The following is a 27,910-nucleotide window of genomic DNA, read 5'->3' on the forward strand; positions in this document are numbered from 1 at the left end:
TCGAGTCAATCGCTTACTCGTTGAATGAAATCGGCACAACTCATGCGTTGTGCAAACTATAGCCAATGGGAGAGCAGCGTCTTATGGCACTCGTTGTACTATTTGAACAAATTTTTAAAAAATTATTTTCACTCAGTTTAAGTGTCATTAGTACTTAATGAAAAATTACAACCAATACATTCAATATTATATTATACATATTTTGGCTACTTGGCTCAGTGTACTCATTGGATAAACGTTATTTCATTTATTCCAAAACAAATTCAATTCGGTCGGGCGTTATTAACATGGATAACAATTGCGGTGATTGCATTATATAAGCGCAAAAGCGCTGCACATCCAGAATGATTGTAATTCGTGCCCTCAACCAATTGTTGGATTAATCTCAAGTGGAGGACAGGGTCATCCCGATGTTCCCGCGTTGTTTCTTAAGAGTAAAACCTCAAAAACTGTCCGAGGGCAAAATCGACGAAATACCTTGAGGAAGCTGAAAATAATGGCTAGAGAGCTAAACATGTCTGTCAGATCCATATTACGAAAGCTTTTCACTGGCCATCTTTTAACTTTGCACTTAAAAGAAATAAGATAGGAACGGTTATGAAAATATAAAAGGGCTTAAAAGAAAGTCACAAAGTTTATGCAAGAATATTGCAGCAAGCGAAAAATTCTATACCAGGGGTTTAGAAAGGTTATCACCCAGCAAACGTCATGGTTTCATTGGGTATATCTCATAAATATGTAAATTCTTTTTATTTTTGTGAAATGGACATACAAACTGGCGAAAAAGTATACCAAGAAAATGTATTGAAACTAGTGATCAAGAACTTAACAGAAAAGAAAACAGTGGGTTTTTAACCAGATTTTACACTAGCACATAAAGCTAAAACAACACAAAAGTGATAACGGCAGAGTAGTCCAGCTTTTATCTCTTCATACGATTGGCTCTCGGGCAGACCAGATTTAAGACTATAGTCGAAGTTAGAGAGCATGACCTGCACAGTTCGCCATCGAAGTTTTGAAAATCTCAAGCTTGCAGCAGCGTCTATGGAAATCAAACGTGGCCCTATAATACAATTTGAGGTTCATTTAAGAGCCAGTATTATAAGAGCCTGTATAATCTCTGCTTTTTGGTAAACGTTTTTCATTAGTAAAAAATCAAAATTATAATGAAAGAGAAAGACTTTTTCCCTAAATTTTTACATTAATGTAAATCTGGTAGAGAAGTTATGTTACAGTACGAGGTGTGTTCAAAAAGTGTTGCGAATTTTGTGTTTTTCCAAAATTATTTATTTATTCATTAATACATATTTTGTCCCCTTCAAAATAATCTCCATGAGATATTTTCCACTTGTGCCAACGTTTTTTCCAATCCTCGAAGCACTTCAAAAACTATTTTTTTTTATCTGGTTCAGCTCCTCCTTCGATGCCGTCTTTATCTCGTTAATCGTAGCGTAGCGTCGTCCTTTCATGGGCCTCTTCAGCTTCGGGAAAAAGAAAAAGTCACAGGGGACCAGATCTGGGGAATACGGTGGCTGTGGCATCATTAGTGTTTTGTTTTTGGCCAAAAAGTCACGCACAAGCAACGATGTGTGATTGCTTCACGCAAATTACGCACCTGCAGGTAATATTCTTTATTCACCGTTTTACCCTATGGCAAGAACTCATGATGCACAACGCCCCAGCAATCGAAGAAAACGGTAAGCAAAACTTTTACATTCGACCGAACTTGGCGCGCTTTTTTCGGTCTTGGTTCTTTCGGCAGCTTCCATTGAAATGATTGAGCTTTGGTTTCCACGGAGAGTCCAACATCTCATTAGCATTGTTAATGCGATGCTGGTTTTGGTCGAAATTGGGCAGTTGTGGTACGAATATTGCGGCGACCCGTTTCATGCCCAAAAATCGAATGGCACGAGCCAATCGATATGTCTAGGTTCTCAGCAACTTCTACAATCGTGATTCGACGAATGCTATTTTCCTTACTTCATAAATTTTTTCGTCTGTTGTTGAAGTGCTCCGGCGTCCGGCACGCTTTACGCCGTTCACATCTTCTCGGCCTTCTGAGAACATTTTGTACCATCTATAAACGTTGCTTTGGTCCAAAGTCAACATTCTGAATGCATCCGCGCATTTAATTTCGTTTTTCACACAAAATTTGATATAGGTTCTTTGATCCATCTTTTTGAATAGGGAAAAATCGAAGACGAGCCGAAGCTCGCAAAGCAGGTGTCAACAATTAACTAACATTCAAAATGGCCGAATTCGTCGATATGAGCGAGAGACATGAGTACCAACATATCGCCACAAAAAAAAATTAGAAATTTGAATATACGTAACCTGCAAAAATTCAAAATTCGCGATACTTTTTGAACACACATCGGACATGTTTTCATGGCTGATATTCTTTGAGTCACGCCGTTCGGCGCCTCCCCGTATCCTTTAAGGCCATATTGTTAGATAAGGTCCAAAAGAAAGTTATTACCATCTATATGCAGCGTGCGTAGCAACGGCGCCACCGGCCCAAAATTCTCACAGAGGAGTAATTTTTTATGGAAAGTGCAGATTGGAGTTACACCACTTGTGGAAATTTTGCTCGTTAATATAACCATTCATCCAAAATTGCGCTTCGTTTCGCAACGTTTATAATACGGGAACTCATTTTGATCATAAAGTTTTAGAATTTTCATGTGCAGCTCTCTTGTGTAATTTCCAATGGTCATTTAGAAAAAATGACAGAACAATAAGCAATAGATATGGCAGACGCCACCAAAACAATATGCCCGACAGAGTTTGCCAAGTTCAAACTGTTCCTAATGGCGAACCTTCATTTGTAAAATATTTGCTTGCCAAAGTCATGTAAAAATGACGTGAAAGATTTTTGGTTTGAGGAGGAGGTATAAGTGAATATATTATCATTTTTAATTTATTTTTTCTCCTTTAGGTAATGCAAGGTAATTAAATAATGGCTGATGTTAGACCAGGCTTAGAAAAAGTGCTCCCTTTGACTTAAAGTGCTCCCACAAATATGAGAACGTAGGTGAAGTGCCGAAATGGCTTAGAAGAGATTCCAGAAAGTTGCAAGAGAAAATAACTGCAAGAACGACCACAAGAAACTTCAAAAAAATATGCTGCGCAAGCAGCGCCTAAAATTTTTGGCATTTTAATTTGAGCATTTGGATTGGCTTTTATAGGGTTTATTACCTGTATTCTTTGATTTTAATAAAACTCTGCCTAGACGATCCAATTTCTAAAGAGCACCGCTTAAAAAAAATTGCACAACAAAAACTTTTAACTCAAGCCAATTCAATTCGTTCATACAAGAATATTTTTCAAAGGAGGTATGTGCACGTATTTAAACATTTTTTAAGAAAATTATTAAGACAAAATATTTTTTCTGTTAAGGAAAGGAACAATTCCCATGTAAGTAAAGAAATGAGTTGCAAATTCTATAATTATGGATGTCAATTAATAATTATTAAGCTCTGAGGCATTTTATTTTTGGTGTCTTCTTTGATTAGTGATTCGTAATCACTTCGTTGTTTTTTTTTTAATTCTCATCAAAATACAATCAAGCGCTCAACATTCGGATCGTGCTCTACGAAAAAAATGTAACCATTGCTTTTTCTAACTCCTTACACATAGATGGCACTAGTTTTATTACATTTAGTTGTATTGTTTACGTTCTTTGCAAATCGTTTTGAATAACCGAAAAGTGAAGTTGCGTGAGTTAGCTGGCATCGTAAAAATATCAGAAGAACTTGTTGACTTTATATTGCATAATCATTTGACTATGAGAAATCTCTGTTCAAAGTGGGTGAGTCGTTTGTTCACTGTTGAATGTATTGATGATTTTGAGCTATGGAAAAACTATATGAATTGAACTTCGAATTGCCTTCACATCCACCGTATTCGCCAGGTTTGGCTCCCAGCAACTACCCGTTGTTCGCAGATCTAACCAAAATGCTCGCCGATAAGAAATTTCGGTCGAATGAAGAGGATATCGCTGAAACTGAGGCCTAACTTGGGGCAAAAAATAATTCGTTCTACAAAAGTGGTATTGAAATGTTAGAGCGGTGGAATGATTGCGTTGGTCTTGATGGAAATTACGTTGATAAATAAAGCTAATTTGAAACAAAAGAACGCATTTTCTTCGTTAGGCCGGGGACTTTTCAGCCTATCTATACTAATATTATAAAGAGGAAAACTTTGTTTGTTTGTTTGTTTGTTTGTAACGAATAGGCTCAAAAACTACTGGACCGATTTTAAAAATTCTTTCACCATTCGAAAACTACATTATCCACGAGTAACATGGATTACATTTTATTTTGGAAAAAAATAGGGTTCCGTAAGATATTTGGATTTTTCGGACACAAACTGAAAAAAATCTTATATATAAAATAAAGTCAACTTTTTGTGTGTTCGCTAACCGGCCGTGTCTGCACCGAATTAAACCAAACTTACACACATTGTTAAGAAGGTATTGAAGATGGTTTCCGTATAGTTTGGATACCTATTGGTGGATAGGGCTCGAGATATAGGTCAAAACGTGGACCCGGGTAACCTTCGGATGTGTATGTACAATATGGGTATCAAATGGAAGCTGTTGGTGAATGCTTTAGTTCAGAGTATTTTCCATGCCGCTCCGTGACTAGGGTCTCGAGATAGAGACCAAAACGTGGACCCTAGAATGTGTTTGTACAATATGGATATCAAATTGAAGCTGTTGGTGAATGCTTTAGTACAGAGTATTTTTGATGCCGCTCCGTGACTGGGGTCTCGAGATATAGGTCAAAACGTGGACCCGGGTAACCTTTGGTTGTGTATGTACAATATGGGTATCAAATGAAAGCTGTTGATAAGTGCTTTAATACGGGGTAATTTTCATACCTATTGATGACTAGGGTCTCGAAATATATGCCAAAACGTGGACCCGCCGTGTCTTTGCACCGAATTAAACCAAACTTCCACACATTGTTAAGGAGGTATTGAAGACGGTTTCCATATAGTTTGGATACCTATTGGTAGATAGGGTCTCGAGATATAGGTCAAAACGTGGACCCGGGTAACCTTCGGATGTGTATGTACAATATGGGTATCAAATGGAAGCTGTTGGTGAATGCTTTAGTTCAGAGTATTTCCATCCGCTTCGTGACTGGGGTCTCGAGATAGAGACCAAAACGTGGACCCTAGAATGTGTTTGTACAATATGGATATCAAATGAAAGCTGTTGATAAGTGCTTTAATACGGGGTAATTTTCATACCTATTGATGACTAGGGTCTCGAAATATATGCCAAAACGTGGACCCGCCGTGTCTTTGAACCGAATTAAACCAAACTTACACACATTGTTAAGTAGGTATTGAAGATGATTTCCGTATAGTTTGAATACCTATTGGTAGATAGGGTCTCGAGATATAGGTCAAAACATGGACCCGGGTAACCTTCGGACGTGCATGTACAATATGGATATCAAATGGAAGCTGTTGGTGAATGCCTTAGTACAGAGTATTTTTCATGCCGCTACGTGACTGGGGTCTCGAGATAGAGACCAAAACGTGGACCCTAGAATGTGTTTGTACAATATGGATATCAAATGAAAGCTGTTGATAAGTGCTTTAATACGGGGTAATTTTCATACCTATTGATGACTAGGGTCTCGAAATATATGCCAAAACGTGGACCCGCCGTGTCTTTGCACCGAATTAAACCAAACTTACACACATTGTTAAGTAAGTATTGAAAATGGGTTTCGTTAAGTTTGATGTGGCTACGGGTACAGCGTTCTTTTGAGCCAGCCATAATGTCGCTTACTTTTTTAACGCTTGGGGCGGAACTGAACTGTCAAATTGACAGTGTGAGTTACAATGTGTCAATATTTCTTTCTGATTTGGATGCCATAAGGAAAAAACGTAAGTGCAACATGTAAAAATTGTTTGTGAATTTTTTTGGAGTGGATTTTGGAACAGTGAATAATTTCTTACGAAATTTGAGAATTTAATGTGAAATCCGAATGAAATTATGTGTTTATGGAAAAAACAATTTTTTTCGTTTTTTTTTTTGAAAAATATAAATGGATAATGGTTAAATAAGCTCCAATGCTTAATACAACATATAAATTGAAACGAAAAATTCATGGATGATCAGGAAAAAAGACGATTGTTTATTCATATGCGTTGATTTGAAATTTAAAAACAATCTTCTTTTTTCCTGATTTTCAATTTATATTTTATATTTACTCAAAAACAAATAGAAAAACAAAAAATATTGTTTATGCCAAAGCGCTTGAATAAAGAATAAAGAAATAAATAATATGAAAACCATATATTTTCTGTTCTAAACCATATCTATTCTATTTTAGTGTGCCCAGCGAAGGGGGCCGGATTTGCTAGTGTGCTATAAAAGGAAAACTGCTTAAAAAAGTAAAAGAGTGAACAAAAGGAAAGTTTTAGAGGTTTAAAAAAGACGCCTAAGCAAAATCTCTGAAGCAGGTCACTGACAGGAAAAAACGCATAACAATTATTGGAAATTTCAACAGATTGACATCTCAACTTTCATTCGGTTGCGTGTGTTGAGCGAAGTTGACTATTTTTTTCTTTGAACTTTTCATTCGGTTATGCGTGTGTGGTGAATTTTGGTCATGTTTTTTGAAATTTTGAAGTGTGTGCATGAGCTGACAGATGGCAACATTACCCAAACATTTATTTAGGAACTTATAGATTTGTTCAAAAGCCTGACATCATTACGGAAAAATAGGGGCGATAAATATTAGTTTGGGGAAAAGAAATCCCTTATGCTTGCGTAAATGACCCCAAAAACCGTTTGGCGCCAAAAGAGAATATTAAAGAATTGCGTTGCAAAATCGAATTATTGACCAAAGTTATAGGCACAGCCCCCCTGCAGTCAAATGTACTAGTTTTACTCACAACTAGTAGAGTCGCAGACCCAACTACTGAAGTAGCTAGCTGGTTTTTTTCTATGCAAGCAACTGGTATTTTTTACATGGCGATGACCCACGATATATAAATTTCTATCAATAATAAACCAGTCTAATACTAGTTCAAATAGATACAAAGATACTAGTCCAATATGGACCAAAATCACTAATTTGAGTTTGGAAAAGGTAATTAAAAATAAAAAAAAATTATGATTACACAACATAAACCTTTTTATTAAATATAATTTAAAATATTGGACAATTTTATTTAGTAGGCATAGAATTGCTTGGTGTTACACTGCAGGGGCATTGTTAGGTCCAGGACAGGTTAGGTTAGGTGAAATGCCTGCCCATGTAAGAACCCACTTGGATATCATACAGAAGAAAAGAGAGGGGAAAAAAACAAGGGAGCAGAAAATCTGAGATAATTCCACCTCATACTACAGACAGCTGCTACAGAAATGACTTGAAGCTCTTCGCATACCGCTTGGATATTTAACGGACAATGCCCGCTCCACTCATGGCCAGAAGGATCTCGCGACTTTGTACGTTTGCGCACTAGCCCAGCGCTCACTGAGTTGACGCGAATCTTGTCTTTCCAGAAGGAGATAACAGGTTTTCAAATGGAACCCAATACTCTCACTTCGTGGGGAAACCATATCGACTGTTTCGTGCCTAGCTACCTTATCAGCGCAGCAGTTTCCCGCTACGTCATAGTGACTAGGAACCCAAATTAGCCTAATAACAATGTATTCGGATGCAGTCGGGAGAGGAGTCAGCCATTTTCCGACTAATATCGAATAATAAGCCCAGGGCCCTAATTGCCGCTTGGATGTTGGAGTAGCGTTTTTCATTTAACTTTGCGTTATTAATTCCATTCTGCTCTATTGAGAAACCGCTGAAGTAATAAAATTTATTGAAGAAAATTGTACACTAAATCGAATGCATTGAGCTCTATTTCCGTATGGTATGGATTGGGAATTCAAAAATACAAAGGCATTTTCAATTATTCCAATAAAAAAGTACATAGTTATATGCAAATTGCTTTGTTATTTGTCCCAAAATGTGCTGAGGCTGACAAGCGCACTTCCCCCTATTTCTATTGCAATGCTCAAATACATATGTACAAGTAGGCTGTATGAAAAGGGGTTCTTCTTGTCACTGATAAATCACTGCATTGCATTGAAAAGTCGTTTAAATACCAACAAATATGCTTACACAATGAGGTAGGCCATTGCTTTTATGAAATGCAAAAAGTTCACACAAAACTAAAGTACATAGGGGCATTTCGGAAATGTTTGTAGTTTTTTTTGTAAATAAATATTTTGATAGTAAGAACATAGCCTTTCAAGAATATGTATGCAACTGCATCAACATGCATACATACCGACATAAATTTATTATTGTATGTGTATACTTATATATACTTTGTTTTTGTACATAAATAAACTCAAAAGAAAAGTAGATTTGAATTGAGCGCGCATTTCAGCTCTGTTGTGGCCTCTATGTATTATATTTCGTTGGACTCGCTTTCATTGAAAGCAGCGGTACTGGCCACGCAGGCGCTTCAATTACTTGATAACACTACCAAACCACTAAGTCCAACCAACTCTTGCTCAGTGCATTCAAATCAAATGTCGGAAGTAAGAGAGGCAGTGAGCAAAGGGTTAGTTGAAGCAAAACACATCCAGGCACGATACCAGCAAGCTGTCTGCCTACCCGCCGAGCGGCTAGTCTTTAGTCGGGACACATCCCAATTGACGAGTTTTTACAATATATGGTATTAATGTGAACTTTTGTACAGTGCCAGGGGAAAAAGGCAAGGTATGGGAGTGTGTTTGCGTGCATTTGTATAATCGACAGCTGGTGGTTTCTGAGAAACGGCAAAGATGACGCTCCTGTCATATGTGTGTTTGTCGCCACTTATCGCGATAGCAAAAAAACTTGAGTAATAACAAAAACAACAATATTCAGAGGAATATGAATAAATAAAATAAATGCAGTGTTGACATCACAAACGAGTTCAGCGACGAGGTTTGGTGACGCCATGCGACTCGAGGTGATGCGACTCAACCCTTTCACACGCATTGAGTCGCCTTCACACCAGCCCAAGAGGCGGTGCGGCGAACGATCGCTTGTCACCGCTGTGTTTTTATTGTAGCCCGGTTGTGCCTACGTTGCTGTTGCCGCTATAATTAATAATGAAAATCCCTTTTCAATTTGACGAAGTGCATTTGTCATTGCATTTAATTTGCGCAAAGTGCTTGCGGTCGGCCGTTGCCGTCACCTGGCGTGTGTGAACAAAAGACCTCAGCTTAGGTTGAGGTTGAAGCACTATGGGGCCAAACGCGTAAAAGATGGTCATATGTATAATCAGTAAGGAAGTACTAAATTCGATGCGCACCAAATTTTGCTGCCCACCCACATTTAAATAAAATTTAATTTGTGCAGGCTACTAATTTTTAGAATCACACAAACTCTTAGGCAATGAGAGTTCTAGATCGTAACATCAACCGGACGGGTGGAACATGCGCAACTTTAGTCTTAACATATAGAAAGTGGGCGTGGTTTTTATCCGATCTGAATAATATTTATGTCCATGCTATATGAGGTAGTGAGCAATACATGTACATACATTCGGGCGAGTTTTATTAGGTCGTTCTCGAGATAAGCGCACGTTTCCAAAAGCGGCCGTAACACAGCCCTTTTTCCTAAATTTTTTGCGAGCACTTGGGCAAAAGGATATTAAAATTTCGTTCACACAACGGATCCATGTAACCACATAAATGTATCGAGATGGATATAGAAATATGTACATATATATAATTACCAAAATGCTCAGTGTGATGACAGGAGTCGATTTAGGTCTGCCCATCCGTTGGTGCACAAAAACTCCAGCAACAATTATTTGTATGTATATGTATGCTGACGATACAACCATTCTTATAAGTGGCGATACTTGGGAGGATGCTGAATTAAATGCAAATTTAATTGCAAATAAAATATTTACATGGATGTGTCAAAACAAGTTATCTGTGAATATTAATAAAACGGTATTTCTAACTTTTGGAGCTTATAAAGATTCTGTACCTGGAAATATTAATATATTTATGCATAATCATGATTCTAACAGTAAATGTAACTGTATTCCAATAACACGGGTTGAAAGCACTAAATATCTTGGCATTTTAATCGATTATAAGTTAAAATGGGATTTTCAAATTAATTATTTAATAAAGCGAAATAGATATTTAATCTTTGTTTTTGCCAAATTAAAATATATATTAAACAAAGAACAATTATTAACTATTTATTATGCCCTATTTGAGTCAGTCACCTCTTACGGTATCGTAGCTTGGGGAGGTGCGTACAAATCTGAACTAAATAGGATTGAATTAGTACAAAATGAAATATTAAAAATAATATTTAAGAGTAAACAAAACTCAATAACAGATAATTCCTTAAATATTAACAACATTCTTTCGATAAAAATGTTGTTCTACTTTACAGCTTTAATACAAAATTACAATAACTTAAAGAATTCTTTTCTATCAAGGATAATAAATACTAGAAATAGACAAATTGAGCACATAAAATGTAAATTACGTATTGGTTCAAAATGTTACATAAACCATAGCATTAAAATGTTTAATCAGCTTCTAAAGAGGTTAAAAGCCTATGATGTAATTAACGACAAAAATAAAAAAGATATAAAAATCTGGTTAACAAAAACTAATTTACACCTATGATATTTGTTAATATCGCGCTATTTCATTGTAAAATAAAAAAAAAAAAATAAAAACAAAATTATTTTATGTTCTTCATAGAACCGCTAGATATAAGTAAGTTTGTTGTTAGAAGGTCTATGAATAAGTTCGTGCGGTTTTTTTTCGAAATTTGAATTTCGGATCATTCCCATGGCTTTTAAACGTTTGGAAATGGTTGATTGATCAACTCCCAAAGTTTTTGCAACCTCTTCTTGCGTTTGAGCCTGATCTTGATCGAGCAATTCCTCCAATTCGGTATCCATGAACTTTGGCGGCGCGGCCAAAATCACCACTTTTAAAGCGTGCAAACCACTTCTGGCACGTTCGCTCAGCTAGAGCATGCTCACCATAAACTTCCACCAAGATACGATGACTTTCGGCTGCTTTTTTCTTCATATTAAAGAATTCCCCGCAAAAACACATTATTTGGCACGAAATTCGACATTTTCAAGTGTGGTAAAAATATTGTTGTTTACGCTTCAAATAAAAAACTTATACTGACGTTTGTGCCTTACGACAGTAGCCCTCCAATGAATGTTTGGAAATGTGGATCGATGGAATAATAATCAAGTTACGCCATCTGTTGTAAAACCGCACGAACTTATCCATAGAGTCAAATGTATGTTACGTATGTTACATACAAATTTTATTTTGTTAAATGTTATATTTAGTTTGTAAGATTTTCATTATAAATGCTACTAGCCTACGAACAGACTTTTAATAGTCTCTGTAGGACTTACAGTTTATTGTAAATTATAATGTATTATTATACTAGTAATAAATAAATTCAAATAAATTCAAAATATTTGTATGAAACTTGGTACACCTTTGACTCTTTTCTCAAGGTAGGCTGGAATTAAAAATGGGCAAAATCGGTTAATAACCACACTCACCTCCCAAATAACTATAATTCTCAAAAAACCGAAAAGCGCGATATCTCTGTTAATAATTGAAAAAAGTTGGTCAAAGTAAGACACCATCGTGTCATTAAAGTTCGGTAAACGGCCTATTCACTCTAGTATCTAAATTTATTTTCAAGTACAGGTAACTCTCCTATAACGTGTTGTATGAGACCCAGAGCCAGTAAAAAACGGGGGCTATGATCCGGAAAACTTATTAAAAACAGTTCTTAATTAATAAATTACTTCGACGTCACTGCTCAGCGTAATCAGCCGAGAACGATTTTTCGGTGGAATGATAAAGCCTTATTTTACAGAAGTTTTTTCTCTATTTAAAGTTGATGCATCTTCTTCCCTCTTAAAAAAATCTGTAATTGTACTTTGGTTACTGGTTCTTACCAGATCATTATAATTTTCTCCGTATGGAGATAGACAGCTTTGAATTTTCGACTTCTTTCAGTTGAAGCGTCTGCATTCAAGACAAATGACTCGAGATTTTCAGCTAAGCTTAGGGCTTCTTTCAATTTTAAATTATTTACTGCACAATCTTTATCAGTTTTAGTGCCTTCAGAATCGATTTGATTTACAGCTTCGGATACTATGTGTTTCCATCAAATCCGCTTCGTCAACTTCTCTTTCCACCAAAAAATCTTGAACGTCCTGGATAGCCATATCCACAAAACCTTCGCCTCCGATTGATTTAGCAAATTTTAATATGCCGCCAGTTTCATTTTCTGACGATTCTTTTTCAACTGAAGAGAGCCATATTTTCTTCCAAAACGCATTAAACGTATGTAGATGTTTTTACTTCTTTCAGCGACAAAGATATGATATCGATACAGTGCTTAACTGAAAATTTCTTCCAAGCTTCCATTACTTTAATTGATTTTGAGTCGGTTGGAGTGTTTGAGAGAAAGATTCTGCGGAAGAATTTTGGATCTTTGCACGTTGGTGACGGTGAGTATTGTAGGCGATGGAGTAATGAGCTGTACGACCTTTTCGAAGACACAGACATAGCGCAGCGATTAAAGATCCAGCGGCTACGTTGGCTTGTCGTCCGAATGGATACAAACGCAGAGGAAGAGGAAGGCCTCCCCGCCTTGAAAAGATCAGGTGGAGAATGATTTGGCTTCACTTGATGTGTCCAACTGGCGCTGGTTAGCATGAGAAAGAAAGCTTTTAATGCTCTTTGCAGTTAGCAATCCAAATGCTGAGTGCCTTTTCCGTTTTCTCAATTATTGACGAGCTCCACGTTTTACGGATATCATTTTAATTTTTCTTGATAGTTGTTGTTGTAGCAGCATAAACATTCCCCATACTTACATACGGCGAATGCTGGTGGAGTGACAGTCCTTGGCCGGATATAAATCTGGGTCGTTCCGGTATCATAGAACCGACTGTCGTGGCAACGTTTTTCGTTTCGTTTTTCTTGATAGTCCGGATTATTTTATATATAATTGGCGCGTACACCTTTTTTTGGGTGTTTAGCCGAGCTCCTCCTCCTATTTGTCGCACACCGTCTTGATGTTGTTCCACAAATGGAGGGACCTACAGTTTCAAGCCGGCTTCGAACGGCAGACATTTTTATGAGGAGCTTTTTCATGGCAGAAATACACTCGGAGGTTTGCCATTGCCTGCCGAGAGGCGGCCGCTATTAGAAAAGTGTTTTTCTTAATTTTGATGTTTCACCGAGATTCGAACCTACGTTCTCTCTGTGAATTCCGAATGGTAGTCACGCACCAACCCCTTCGGCTACGGCGGCCGCTATTATTGCTTCATTCAAATAAAGTTTTTTTTCCACTGTGAGATAATTTTTCTATCTAAGATTTGTATCTTTACTGCTATAGAAATCTACTGCTATAAAAGTACACCCATACCTCACTTTGCGCCTTGGTTATGTTCCAAAAACACGATTTTCTATAGCTAACCATGTAAAGATCCAAGATATGTTCTATGGTTACGAAAATACTACTTTTTAAAAAGGAAATTGAACAAAGTAAACATAAAAAAAAAATAATATAAAAATGTTATTACATACATACAAAAAATTAAAAACAACGTATTCAGTTAAAACAAAACAAACTATTCAATTAATTTATGAAGAACAAAATTTAAATTAATCACTGTCTGATGAGTCCATAGTGGTTATTGTCGTAAGTTTTTCATAACAAATTGGTCCAATGTTTTCTAAACAGCTTTTTTTTTCAACGTAAAATAAATTTCTTTGTAGCTATTGATATTAGTAGCTACCGAATGGGACACTTTTAAACTCTTTCCGCTGTCAGAATCATTTTTTTAAATCTCCAACTGTTGATGGCATGTCGAAATTAAAAAAAAAAGTGTTGCTATCTTTTAGAAAAAATAAAAAAAATTAAAAGAAGAAATAAAGACTCGAGCCCAAAGCAACGCAACCACGAAAATCTAACGACGCACTGTGAAAACTAGTAGTAATTAAGCAGCGACCCAACTTCGAAAAAACGCAAAACGAAACGACCCAAAGCGAGGTATTAGTGTACAGTACTTTACAAAGGTTTGTGCAATATTCTTATCGTATTAGAGCGAAACCGTATTCGCGCAATTTATGAATCCTGTATAGCGAGGGGAGGAGGAGGGCTACCTGTACATTTTATTTTTATTTCGCATTCTCAGTTCGTTATCAATTTGTAAATTTTATTACCTATGAAATATGTGCAAGCGCTATGCCCAAATTTATACTCACGTCCGCGCAACTGCTTCATTCAGTTGACCAATACAATATTCATCTCCGTTTTCATACACAATTTGTGAATTATCCTTCAGAAATTTTACATACCATTTTAAGACCACTTTGGAAGTTCGCGCATATTTTCTGAAAAAAAAAAACTGTATTTAGTGTAACTTTATAAGAAAATAAGCAAAATGTACTTCTTTCTCCTGCCTCAGCCATTACTTTCACTTTGTTTTACCTTTAGAAATGTTAAAAGCAAATATGGCAACTTATTGAGTTGTTCGAATATGAGCTGCTTATTTCCGGAGATTAATGTTTTGTTGCAAGTCATGTAAATTTGTTTGATATAAAATGACTGAAAATGAATAAAAATTTATACAGGGTGGGCCATATAGCGTTTGCTTTTTGAACCACCTATTTTTTTGAGAATGGTAACACAAATGACATGTCAAATGTGTTCATAATTTACTTAAAGGTTTGACATTTAAATTGGGAAATATTGAAAACCTATTTCCAAAGTGGTGAGTCTTCTTCTTCTTCCGCGGTTACAGTAAATGGCGAGCGTTACCGTGACATGCTCAACGAGTTTTTGTTTCCAAAAATTTAAGAGGATGACATGGACGACATTTGGTTTCAACAGGACGGTGCAACTTGTCACACTGCCAAAGTTACACTCGAACTTTTGGCTACCGTTTTTGAAAACTGAATAATCAGCCGAAATTCCGATATCAATTGGCCGCCTCGGAGCTGTAATTTAAGCTCGCTGGACTATTTTTTGTGGGGAGCCGTTAAGGACAAATGATATGCGAACCATCCAGAGACGATTGATGCTTTAAAACACGAAATAGAAGTTCCCATTAAAAATTGGGTTGATCGAATGGCCCAGTAGGCCAGTCGTGGCAGTCATTTGAACGATATTATTTTTCATTCATAAATGACAATGTTCAATCTTCAAAATAAAAAAAAAAGTTTGAAAAAATATTGATTAGTTTTTTTATAGCCGATTCCAAAAGCAAATTCTACATGGCCCACCCTATACTTAGTTCATTGATCATATCAACTTGCCCTTTTTCGTATGCATTTTTTTTTTCTTATACAAGGTGACACAAATGAAACACCCACCGAATTTGCAAATGGCAATCATTTTTGACACTTGCGAAGTAGACAGCTGCAGTATACAAACAGACAAGGAATGGACCACGCAAAGGTCAAATTAAAGATTTCTACCACTAGGAATAATTTTTTATTTAGTAAAAAAATAGTTGTGATGCAACTCTCTTCTTTTTGGTATCAAATACTGGGTAGGCTACTCTACTAAGTATTATATAACTGGCGCTTACACCGACCTCTTCCTCGTATTTGTGATGCGCGTTTTATTTTTTCCAAAAATGAAGGTACTTATAATATTAAGTCACCTCCGAAGAGCAGATGAATTTTCATGAGGAGCTTTTTCATTTCAGAAATACGCTCCCTGTTTTGCCATTACTTGCCGAGGGACGACCGCTGTTAGAAAAAAATTCAGTTTTTTTGTAATTTTTTTGTTTTTAATTTTTATTATTAGTATCAGTAAATTCATTAGGAGCTTTCAATTGTAGGCCTGCAGTCAAGCACAATAGACCAGCTCAAAGCTAAGCACTTTAGCTTCGATTTGGTCGGGTGAATATTGAACCAAAAGTTGTCCAAAGAAGTCAAAACACGAGACCTAACAGTCAACTTAGAGGCCAATTTCATGCGATGAATCGAACACCAAATAAAAAGAATATTTCGCGCGCTGTATGTCAGAGTGCAGCGCCGTATTGGAAACGTTTAGTATTGAGAGGGCCGGTGTTGATGAAGGGCCACTAGCTTAGTGGTCCAATGTTGCCACACATTACACTACATTGCTTCAATACTATGTCAATGTATTTTGGTGTCGCAAGAAAATTTTTTTACCATATCTTAATAGTGAATATTGAATAAAACGCTTTCGGAATAGTTGTATTAAACATTGATTTTGGAAATAAACTTCTTTTGTACAAGTAGAACCAATTAATTTACTATTTCTCATTAATGCTATTTATCTGAAAATTTTCAGAAGTTCAATTCCCACTTTGCTGCTTAAAACTAAAGCTTCTGAAATGTTGTTAACAATTTAAAAATTCTCTTTCAAGTTAGCTTGATAGCCTTTGATTCAATATGCAATTGAATATATCCTATCACTGCCATAATCAGTATCGACGTTCCTGTTGGCGACGTCCAATCGCTGTTTGCCTGTTTGCCCAACAAACACAATCAAATGATTTCCGTTTGTTTTGCCAGTAGAAACGGATATTGGAGAGCTGTAGGTTTTATGCATGTTTGTGTGGCCAAAGTGCAAGTAGTAGTGCCCGGTATATACGTTCATGTCCGCTTCAGTGGGCGCCTTTAGCTAATAATTGATTACCTCCGCGTTGCTAGTGCTTTCAGACGACGCTGCTCCGATAATAGTAAATCAGCAGCACATGCAGCAGCTGTTGCTTCTGGCAAAGTGCAAACAGACACACTTACACATGAGTTTACAGTAGCAAACAATCCTTGATATACATTTTTTGTATGAGAGCGAAACTGGTGGTTGCTATTGGTGCATCAGCTTAGGCCGGGCAACGCAAAGAGACTCACCGCTCCCATTCGTGTGCAAGCAGATGAGCTGAGATTTTCAATTTGACCATTTTATTTGCGTATTAAATTTGCATGGAAATCTGTCTGTATTGACCGGTCAGAGCCAAAGCGAATGGTCACGCTGCCCCCCACACCCAGCTCTACTTACGCGATGCCTGCTGTTTGCGCTAATGTACAGTTCTTCACCCAGGTGCATTTGCACCGGTATTGCTATCGCAACTAAATTGTCCCTTTACATGATGGTCACCTGAATGCTGCTACAGATGCCGTTGACCATGGAGCGCTTTGCGCATTTTTAATTTGTTCGCCACTCTACGCGCCATGCTGTTTGCCAACATTGCCATTTGAATTGGTATTCACATATTTGTATTTGCATTTGCATTTGCGCTAGTATTTGTGTTTGTTATCAATTGCCGCGTGTCGCTGTCATTGTACCCCGATACGATAAGCCATCGATATGGCATCCAAACAGGCGGCGGTAGCGTTGATGTGCCTGCGCGCGTTTGCATGCCAATTTGTGCTATCGATTGCAGTTTTCACCGAGTGCATACACTGCTTCCAGCTATGTTGATATGCCTTCAACAGCTCCAACTCAACGGCTGCAGCCAGTCGGTAATATCGTGTACCTTTAGAATGCCAAGTAAATATTTCACTTTAACTTAGTTGGCTCCTTTAACGACTTCGAGTCCTCTCCCCCCAGCTACTGGCGTGAATGACAGGTTGTTAAGCGGCAGCAGCAGCACCAGCACCAGCAGCCGACGGATGTCAACGTCAACAATGTGGCCATCAGACACTGGATAAATATTTTGCACAGTGTTTGTTGTCGCTGTAAGTTTAATGAAGTTATAATTAAATTAATTTTAAGTGGAAAATTCAACGCAATCTACACTGTTTGCACTTTCAAATGGCCGCCCAGAGATTATCAGAGAGCACAGTCGCTATTAGGAGGATATTCCATTTTTGCTGTTAAAAAACGTTTACTCACCTACCAACTTCGCTGATATTACATATAAAAAAGGCGATTGTCCGTAGATAAATTAATCAAGTATTAATATATGTATGCTAGAAAGCAAGTCCGTTCAGTATTATGAATTAGTTTCCGTGGGGTTGTGTGAAAGTTGCGTTGTTGTTATAGTACGTATTAGCACATCCGGTGAAAGTCGGTGAAACTGTTCAGTTCATTTAAAGACAGGACTGACAATACAACTTTTCCTACAAGTTTGGGGCATAGAATAAAAGTTGAATTTCAATAAAGTTGTAAGGAAACAAAAGAAGAGGTAGTATTATGAGGTATTGTCTTAACTTGAGTTATGTATTAGGTTGGAGAAGAAGTTGGTAGCGTTTTTTCCTAAGAATTCTTTTAAACAAAAAAACAATAATTATACCAATAAGTTAATCAATTCGCCGTTGCTGTTTCAACCTCTTCCCACCTCTCGACCAATTTACTGATGACGATCCGCCAAAAATCGTCTGGTCTGGTGCCATAGAAGTTGTTGAGCCAGTTTTTAAGGACCTCTTTGTTATCGAAGGTAACACCCATCATAGGGTTTGACAGGGAGCGGAAAAGATGGTAATCGGTCGGTGCAAGGTTCGGAGAATACGCCGGATGCTGAAGGACCAGTTCGAGCTCTTGGAGTGCGGCTTTGACGACTTCTGCAACATGGGACCGGGCGTTGTCGTGAAGGAGTATGGTTTGATCATGCCGATCAGGTCTTCTCAGCCGAATAGTCTCATTCATGCGGTGTATCCGGGCAATGTAGAACTCCTTGCTGACCACGGCATTCTTTTCGAGCGTTTCCCAGTGCACCATGCCCTCCCAGGCCCAGCATCACATTTCATGATTTTCTTTGGATGAAGATCCGACTTGACTCTTGGCTTTGGTGTATCTCCTGGTGCCACCCAGTCCTTTTTTTGCTTCATATTGATGAATAGGCACCATTTCGCATCTCCTGTGGTGATTCGGTACAAAAAGCGCTGTTGATGACCGCGTGTTGCTCGATGGCGAGGGAGATGCTGGGAAGTAATTTGAAGGCGACTTTCTTTGTTTTTTGCATCCTGGATATTCCATTTCTAAGCTTCAGAACTAATAAAAAATTAAATAAGTCCAAAATACAATATAATTAACATAGTTTTATAGAGCAGATCGAATTAATACAGGGTTGTTAATATTCGACGGATCCATCTGGCAACCCTGTATCTTTTAACAGAGGCGTCAGATCGCTTAATGACATACCACGTTGGAAGCATCAGTCTAAGTAAATTTTTACCATGAAACAGCACACGCCACGCGAGCGCTCCCAAATTGTTAAAATTTACATTCAACTAAAGAAGTCAATTGTGAAAACTCAACGTGCGTATAAAAAATTAAATAATGTGAAAAGTGCACCTTCTAAGAACACCATTAAACGTTTGTACGAAAGGTTTTCGACTGGTGATGCTCTTTCTAATCCAAAGAGGCCAAATCAAAACCGACCAAGGCTCTTGTACGGGCCAGTGTTGGAACGTGTCCAAAATCGCCATTCTCAGAAGTTGGGCATTGCTCGGACCACACACCGAATTATCCGCATTGATTTGCATTTATTCCCGCATAAGATTTAAATGACGCAAAGATTGTTGCCTGCGGACAAGCCTCGTCGATTGGAATGGGAGCAAAGATTAAAAAAAAAAACACATGGGTCCGTCGAATGTGGGCAACCCTGTACCTACTTACCCTGTGCCAAACAGCAAACAACATTGTTGTAAAAAAATATTATATTGAAACTAAATATAACGAAATTATTCCCCAATCCAATATGTGTAGCCGAGAAAGATTCTGCGCAAGATTTTTGGACGCTTGTATACGTTAGCGATGGCGACTATCACAAGCGATGAACGTATGAGCTGTACAAAGACTGTCGGGTTTTGTTGAACTCGGACAAAATCGCATAAGCGGTTATCGCGCTGCGAAAGAAGACGTGTAGCCGAATGTGTTCATGAGCGCCTACCATTCGAAGGCATTCGTGCTCGAGGGTATTTCTGTCATACGAAATCACCTCATTAAAACCATCTGCCGCTCGGAGGCGTGTAGTATTCATTTCTGGTACAACATGAAGGAACACACCACCAAACAACTGACAATGGATGTAAGCGTAAAATATATATTTATTAGTTTGGGGGAAAAGAAATCCAATATTTTTGCGTAAAATTTTTTCGCAAATGGTTCTAAACTGTTTTAAGGTCGGTATTTAGCTCTTTAAATAGTTTGATCGATACTTTACGAGACGCCGATCACTACAACCATATACCGAGAACATAACGGATTTTTCCCCCCAAACTAAGATATATTTCTTTTTATATGGTTCAGAGTTCCCGTGGCTAACTATATTTTTCGTATCAGATTCAACATGCGTTTCTAAAGTGGGCCGAGATTAAGTGAAGTTCTAATTTTCCCTCAAGGTTGTAAGGCTATTCCTGCTTTATTCCACCAGTTTAGAGGTTGTTGTGGCCGAAACCAGAGTAGACATACTGCTTAATATATTTATTAGTTAATTTAATAAATATTTTTTTTTACTGTAGTTTTAGTATTGTGAGCCGAAGGCCAAGGTAACCAGCGCTTATTCTTATAAGCGGATTAGTTATTTATTATTAAGTAAATAAACAAAAATATATTTATAAACAACTCATAAGTGCATGCTTGTAAGAATATTCATACACATATATATATTTATATTTATTTATTTTGTATATTTGTATATTTAACAATTATTTTGAAGAATCGATAAAACAAATATACAAATTGCTGCAGACCGTTTCTGCAACAAATTGTTGACAGTCAAGTTTATAACAGTAATTATAAGTAACATTCCATTTGTAGCATTTGGTGCAGCCATTAACTTAGAATTGAAAGTAAGGTAAAAACGATAAAGTAAAGCTTAATATAAAAATATCGTTAAGCCCTCGAAAGTATGCGCCTTTCGTTTACTATTAAGAAGCGCACCTATGCAGATTGCATTCAAAACGCAATGAAATTTGTTACAGAACACAGCAATTTGAGGAAATTATTGAATATTTGGAGAGGTATGTACATTGGGCGGCCGCCGTAGCCGAATGGGTTGGTGTGTGACTACCAATCGGAAGTGCGTAGGTTCAAATTTCGGTGCATGAAACAACAAAGTTATAACAAATCTCCAGTCGTATAAAAAATATCTGCCGTTCGGAGTCGGCGCACGTCACAAATAGGAGGAGGAGCTCGGCCAAACACCCAAAAGGGTATAAGCGCAAATTATATTATTATATACGAGGTGTGCTCAAAAAGTATCGCGAATTTTAAATTTTTGCAGGTTACGTATATTCGAAATTTGACTTTTTCGTGATGGTATGTTGGTACTGATGCCTCTCACTCATGCCGACGAGTTCAGCCATTTTCAATGTTCACTTAATTGTTGACAGCTGCTTTGCTTGGAAAGATGGATCAAAGAACCTGTATGAAATTTTGAGTGAAAAACGAAATTAAGTGCGCGTATGCGTTCCGAATGTTGACTGTGTCATAAGGAGGAGCTACTTTGGACCAAAGCAACGTTTATCGGTGGTACAATATGTTCTCAGAAGGCCGAGAAGATGTGAACGACGAAAAGCGTGCCGGACGCCCAAGCACTTCAACAACAGACGAAAAAATTGATGAAGTGAAGAAAATGGCTTGTGCCATTCGATTTTTTTCAATGATTTGGGCATGAGACGGTTCGCCGCAAAATTCGTACCAAAACTGCTCAATTTCGATCAAAAGCAGCATCGCATCGAAGATTGGAAAAAACGTTGGCACAAGTGCATAATATCTCATGGGGATTACTTTGAAGGGGACAAAATAGATATTAATGAATAAGTAAGTAATCAAAAATAAAACACAAAATTCGCGATAGTTTTTAAACACTGCTCGTTGGTACCGTTTAATGTAATGTAAACTAAGTTACATTGAATTATATTAATTTTTGCTCGAGTTACCGTGCGACATTTTTTTTAACTTTTGTGCAAACTTTATTTTTCAAAATAATCTCATTGGAAGTCAATACAGCTCTATATTCGCTTGAACCAACTTTCAAACCTCTTCTGCCACTCAGAAATAGATACGTCCATTTCTTCAGGCATTGAAAAGCGTTAACCGCGCATTTTATTTTTAATGTTCGTGAACAAAAGAAATTCATAGGTGCCAAATCTGTGTAAAGGCTGTAATGCAGATGACCTATTAATTTGATCTTTTCGGTGCTCAAAAATTCTTTTGTAACAGTCGATACGAGAGAGCTCTCATTGCCATCGGCGGTTGATTTTCCTCAATTCTCCGAAAACTTTTGACAAGTAAATGGTAGTGTACTCGTACTACTCAGAATTTACTATTTACTCTGGTGGTACAATTGAGACCTGCACATATATTCCGATAAAACAGGCGTCCATTTGCTTCGAGGTGTTTTTTCCGGAACAACTTTTGTTGGATTAAACACGGAATAGTCTAAGAATAGGTGCAGAAAGTTCTGGGGACTCCACGCCATTCAATTTCCAAACTCGTTGCTCTGTCTACCTGACGTTGGAAGATCCGCACATATGCAGAAAACATAGGTTTACCATTTAATCTCCATTGCAGAAGCTATGTGGACCTTTCAGAGAAGGAGACTGTTGAGTACCTTCTCTACAAATATCAGAGTTTGACACCTAGATGATTAAGGAGACTGGATGCTTCTTTCTGGGCAGTGCTACAACCTAAATCCCATCACCTTTCTCCATTACATGAACATCTCTGGTTGGCTGAAATTATCTGCCCGTTTCAGCTCGGAAAATGGGGCTAAACGGCGCTTTAGTGCTACTTGGGGAGAGCCAGAATGGTACTTAAACTATTTCACCTATCCACCTACCAAAACTCGCTTTGCAACACCCACTGTCGATTGCTTTTTTGTTTTCAGCTCATATCCATACATATATCTAAGTAAGGCGAATCTATACAAGGTGGTGGCGTTCAAGAAACAACATTTTTTAAATTAGGGATGACAAGGGAAAGATAATAGAAGAATGGAATGAATGACAAATAGATAAAAGTAGTTTGCCACAACAACTTTGCGTCACTCCGTTTTACTGACATTCTAAGTTAAAGGCGAATTGAAGAAGAAGGAATCGACTATTCTAATCACCCCACCTTCTATAGATACGTCGTGGATCCAAGAATCGTCACCTATTACGATGTCATTGAGCCACCGCGCCTGAATTTCTTGAACATTTCTGTACAGTAATCAACACGAGTACTTTTTTGGGCAACTGCAAAATTATGCTGTATCAGACGGGAATTAGAATAGGTAAATCTTGTTAGTGGCCAAATGCTCATGCAATATTGATTGTACAAGAATGCTGGTCTAACTAATGCCCAAGGATACCTCTATCTCGTGATGCTCCTTTGTCACATGAAGATCTGGGGTTATCAATTGACGCACAGCAGCGATTGTTTCTGGCAAAGCACAACAACAACCATTTTTGGACGGCTTTCATTCTGCAAGAATCGATGGCCACGTAAGAGCTCGTTGTACCAGAGTTTCACAGTGGCTAAGTGTGGTGCCTCAACACCTAAAGTTGAAGTGAGTTTATCAGTGTACTTCTGTCTCGATAATCCACGTCGAAAATCGTAATGAGTCTTCGAAGTACGAAAATTTTCGCGACTTATTTTCATATTTTGGGCGAGATAACGTTTTCAACTCACTATTAAAGGTCAAATAAAGCTCATAAATGAAAAAGTTACATTTAAGTTTATGCTCAAAAATACGAAACATTTTGACAACAACATTAAAGTATCCAATTACAGCTCATCATAGGTAAAGTTGCAAAGGCGAAAAATTAAAAAAAGCCTTCGTATTGAAGTAAAACTGTAAAAATTTAAGAAGCTAGAATAAGATGAAGAACTAGAACAAGGAAGATATCAGACGACGGACTGAATAAATAAATAAATTATTAGTTCAATTATTGGTGAAAACGAATATAGTAGCAAAATAAACCCGAAGATATGCTCAATATGTTTAAAATTCGCATCGAAGATTATATGTTGGCGTGGAATCATGAGAAAACATTCAGCGAAGTGCAAGTTAATAAATAACATAATAATAAAACTCACAATAATATTTTAATGAACAGTAACTTCCCTTTGAATTCCCTCCAATCGCACAGGATATGTATGTTGATCTCTAGATCTCATAGAACTTATATATATATAAGTATATATAGTTGGAGCTTACACCCTTTTTGGGTGTTTGATCGAGCTCCTCCTCCTGTTTGTGAGGGGCGTCTTCATGTTGTTCCACAAATGGAGGAAGCTACAGGAGTTGATTTTTTATGAGGAGCTTTTTCATGGCAGTATTACACTCGGAAGTACCCCATTGCCTTACTACCGCTATTATTAGATCTGTTTCTATCAGTTGGTTGTTGTTGTAACAGTATTTATAAATATTCCCCATGCATATACGGGGAATGCTGCTGAAGTGACAGTCTTTGGCCGGATATAAATCCGGGTCGTTCCGGTTACGTAGAACGGACTGTCGTGGGAACGTCTATCATTTGGTGTTTCATGGTCATTCGCCTTTAGAGTTGGCAGTGGAAATGACGTTTTCCCGTTTTCAATTAAAATTTAATTGAGATGCATATTTACTTAAGTCCCCTTTCGTTCACAAATTTCAACTAATATGTATATCATGCGTGCTATACCAAAAACCATATAGGTGGAAAAGGAAAATTTAGAAGCAACCTCATTTAATGTTTCATGCCCACACTGGGTTTCAAACCCCGTCCCTACCAAAAGGTAGTCACGCACAAGCCCATGCAACTACCGTGGCGGCAGAATAATGCAACTATTATTATGTGTGCATCTGCCTTTAGTTTCTAAATTGTCTATAATTGCAATATTATTAAGTCACAGTTTTGAGTTTTCCACTAGCATTTATTTATTTTAGAAGGACCCCAGTTCTCTATGTTAAATATTAACTCCGACTCCTTATGCGATATACTACAGCTTGCCATCAGAGCTCATTATCATACAATGGCTTTTCGACAGTAATCAGATAACACACATAACAACAAATCCTAAACATGTTTAAATATATATCTACTTATGTTGATGTGTTCGAATGCATATCTACACTAACAAAAATACCAATCAAATAATTATATAATAGGACACTAAACCGTGAAAATCTTTTAACATCTACTACAAAGTTTTCATCGTTTTTATGGAAAAAAATCAACCGTTTGCTGACATTCTTAGTCGGATAAAAATATAAAACCCCAGAAAATACCTAAGGATATTAGTTTGGTGTCTCGACTAATGGTTCTGGAATGAAAGTTAAAAACTTGGCACAAGCAGATAAATGGTACTTAGTGATATGTTTACGTGTTAAAATAAAATATATAAAGTGCTGTTTACTTGAGACGAAACATTAAAGTTAACTACTGCCAGAGGAAATGAGGTAGAACTCTGGGAACATGCAAAACAAGTGAAATTTTTTTATCCTGCGATTATATCCATTAGACCCCTTTTACTATTACACGCTTTTATATAGAGTAGAAACTTAAAGCAGACAGAATGTATGCCTTATATTGAAAGGGACCATGGTTTGATCCATCCCTCAGCATTATTTCTGGAGCTCTATTATAGTATAGACATCAGAGCTTGCAGTCTCCGATTTTTCCATTACTTCTTTTCGGCTGTTAAAACGCGTTCCCCATAGTGATTTTTTGACTCAATAAAAAAAATTGTTGGGAGCCATATCAGGTGAATTCGATGGATGTTGGATGGTACTTGTTTCGTTCTTGGTAAAAAATTTTAGGCTTATGATACCAATGTGCGACGGCGCCTTATAACGGTGCAAAATCCATGAGCTGTTTCCCGGAAATCATTTTTTGGTGGAAAACAATGGTATCCATGAAAATCGTTAACATCGCTTTCTTTTTTGACTTTTGCGTTTTTTTGGTCTTGGATATGTGGGTTATGGGTCGTATTCATATACCACATCTCACCTCCAGTAACGATGTGTTTGATGACTCTTGGGTCACATTCAACCTTGGAAATCATGTTTTGGCGATATCAACGCCGTCCCATTTTTTCATGAAATTAAGTTTCTTTACCGCAACATAGCGCAATTCTAAATCTTTAACTACAATGTGCTTGTTGGATCCATAAGCAATGCTCAAGTCTTCTGCCAACTCTCTGATGTTTTCATCAGTTCTTGATGTCGACGGCCTACCACTACGTTCGTCATCATCGATGAACTCACGATCCCTTCTGAGGCGTTAATGCCACTTGTAAATGGCATCATTGGCGAAACAGTTTCCTAACATTTCTAAGGTATTCACACTATTAAATCAATTTTTAACGCAAAATTTAATACAAACTGGTTGTTGCGAATTCAAATTTATTTTTAAAGCTGTAAAAAATTGATAACACGTACAGGGTAGATTTAGTTAAAACGACGTAATTTTTACAAATGTAATGGTAGGAATGTTAATCATAGGGGTGGCAATCTAACAAAAAGCACAAAACAGAACAAAAATCGGTTGACTTACAGCGTCACCTGGCGGTTGTTCCGGGAACTTTTTGATCAAGGTGGTAGAAACCGCAAGGCGGAAAGAATTTGACTCTAATGTTGAAAAGGCCCATGGTTTTCCACACATGGGCTTATCCCAAAGAATACAGGGTGCTCCATCTTTTATGTCGGTATGAAAATATTGAATAGCCTTGAAAAAAAATTTGCATAAGTGAGGTACTTTTATTTGATTTGTTTATTTACAATTATTATTAAAACTATTTTTTGAATACAATATCAATCAAGTGGCCACCTTTATTAGCAATCACAAACTGCGATATTTTTTCTGCGTTTGTCATCACCTTGTCAAGCATTTCTGGTTTTATAGCGTCGATTTCGGTTGTTTCGGTGTAAAGCGATCCATGGTTGAAATTGTACTGACGTATCGAAAACATGTACATTGAAGTCGAACGGTTGGTAAATGAAAAGTTATCCGCGTTTACATACCGACATAAGAGATGGCGAGCCATGTGAGTAGTATGCATATATACATCAATGATGAGTTTACCCTTTTCAAATAGTGCATAAAGAAAATTTCTTTGACAAGTCAAATTTTCAGTGCTAAATACTTTCGCGCCCAGATTTGTATATTGGTGTGTATCAGATAAACTCAAAAAGGACAAGGGAATGGCCGTAAAAACAAGATAAGGTGAAGAATTTTCGGCGGGATACAAAGATGGCGTTGCAACCAGCGAAAATTGAAGTCAAGAAAGATTATAGAGAACAATTCAATCCTTTTTTAATTGAAAATTCCAATATTAAGCCGGACATTTTTATCTCATTCTCAGACTTGTAATCGCGTTTCAAGCGCAGATTCCAACAACCGTAATCTAAGCCTGCAAAAGCTTTGCAAATGTTTGAAAGACACACGTATTACCTAAACTTATTTTTACACCCAAACCGGTGAAGGAGTACTATGACAACCTTGTACTTCTGACAATTAAAATATAAGAGAAGGTTCACCAAGAATCGGAACAATTGTACAATCTTGGCATTGGGCGGCAATATATTTTGGATACTATTTTAGTACCAGGCGTAACCCGATAGGAGAGGACGACTGCTCACAAGCTATTTTGCTAGTAATGCTACCTTACATTGTGCATCTGGGTCGAATTCGTTGATCTACCGGCACAGAAGCAGACTACGTTTGGTGGGTGACAAGACGTATTAACCAATTTTATGTATTGGCTGGATCTAGTTCGAATTTTTTCAATGAGCGCCCGTCCATTTTCAACTACGCTTAGTTTGTTATTAATATTTAATATTAGTATAATATTAGCAGCGGTTTAAAAGAGGGGGTACTTATTTGAAATGAGTTTCCTTGAGCTTCTTGTTTGGTTTGAGTGTGGGGCAGTCGCGATATACTGAGTAGCGGTGTATTACAATT

Source organism: Anastrepha obliqua, chromosome 3, assembly GCF_027943255.1.
Source record: "Anastrepha obliqua isolate idAnaObli1 chromosome 3, idAnaObli1_1.0, whole genome shotgun sequence".
Taxonomy (NCBI): domain Eukaryota; kingdom Metazoa; phylum Arthropoda; class Insecta; order Diptera; family Tephritidae; genus Anastrepha; species Anastrepha obliqua.